The following is a 1,680-nucleotide window of genomic DNA, read 5'->3' on the forward strand; positions in this document are numbered from 1 at the left end:
TAATCCCATGCTCTGCTCTACGGGGGGCATGGCTAGCAGTAAGAGTGAAATATGTCTGAAAAAAATGCTTTGAACTCATAACCTGATTTGCGTATAGCTGCCTGTCTGTGCGTTTCATGTGGTTCATGTGCATAAATTTAATGGTTTGTACGCGTAGGAACCTTTTTGAATTTGTGATTACCAGATTCTATGTGTGTATTTTTATTTTTTATTCCTAATTTCATTGTATTTGTCTTTGAACACACATTTACAAGATGTATATCTATTTTGAAACAAAATTCTCTCCATAGTTCCCCTTTAAACCAAAAGGTGGCCGCAGTGAAACCATCATGTAGAACGACATTCTTTGACATTTTTTATTTAGTATATTATCCAAGAACTGACAACTGTTTATTGTGAATAAAGATTACTAACAAAAAATGTGTTTATTGATCTTGCTGTTTTATAGGGGTGCATTTGTCCCTGCAGTCATCTAGGATTTTTCTATATAATTAAAGATGAAGAACCACTCAACCCATTTATAATATGTAAAACTGTAAATAACCGTATACAGCAGCAATGCATAAATATGAGCATAGCTCTCTAGGGCTAAGACCTCATGAAAATCTGATCTGTCCTCAGTGATTTGGAAGCTATACATGTATGGCACATTCATTTTTCTGTTAGTTTATTGTGATCAGCATAGATTGGCTGTAAAATGTGCACTCCTCAGTGCACATGTTCCCTTCCTGGCCACTGCGGCCCCATTTTAATGCATACGTTTGCCTTAACACTGACGCGCTTCTCTGAGTTTGTTAAGCTGCTCTGGTGGAGTCCAAACTGCTGGGTGTGCTGACTCTTACCTGAGAAACATGCCTTAATCTGCAGGTAAATTTAGATCGCTTTCACCAGCAGACAGCTGTCTCTCTCTCTGACTGTCATCACCATCTTTAGTTCTCCAGTGACGCTGACAAACTCAGCAGTTTTTATCAGGGATCTGTTACGCATGCGTATTTGCTAAATGAAGTAAAAAACTTTCCTTAGCAGGTGAGGTTCTAAAGATTTTTTTCTTCTATATTTAAGATTTTTATCTAAAATCTAAAATGAAATACAAGTCCGTAAATAAGATACATTGGACTGCAGCAAGGATGAAGAAACCAAAGAGCCACTAATACAATACATTAAGAAAGGTGAATATCTCTTATTTCTAAATATAAAACTGTCAATATAACTTGACATGCATGCATCAGATTTATACAAATAATGATTTCTTGACCAAAAAGGGATTAAAAATTATATTTGATTTGTTTAAATTGTTATTCAGAACATACATTTACTGCATGCCCATGTGCCAGTCACTTCATTCATTTGTTTTGTCTGTTGCTATACAGCTCAAAATCCTCCTTCGTATAAGTCAGTGGTATTGATTTGGATTTGGCTGGTGATCTGCAGCTGACCTTTAATAATGTACTTTTAGCACAAGAAGTAAGTTTTTGGGAGGTTGGAGGAACATGTACACCTATTTGGCATGGCTTTACCAAATATTTATTTAACATTGTTATTAGAATTGTAATTACTACATGGATTGATAAATAAATACATACTTTTGCACATAACACAAACATTTCATGATATATAAGAATGAAATGGGCAAAGATTAAACTTGGAACACAAACACAAATTTCAGAGAGGAGGGTCCAA

This window comes from Cyprinodon variegatus, unplaced genomic scaffold, assembly GCF_000732505.1.
Source record: "Cyprinodon variegatus isolate N-32 unplaced genomic scaffold, C_variegatus-1.0 Scaffold362, whole genome shotgun sequence".
Lineage (NCBI taxonomy): Eukaryota > Metazoa > Chordata > Actinopteri > Cyprinodontiformes > Cyprinodontidae > Cyprinodon > Cyprinodon variegatus.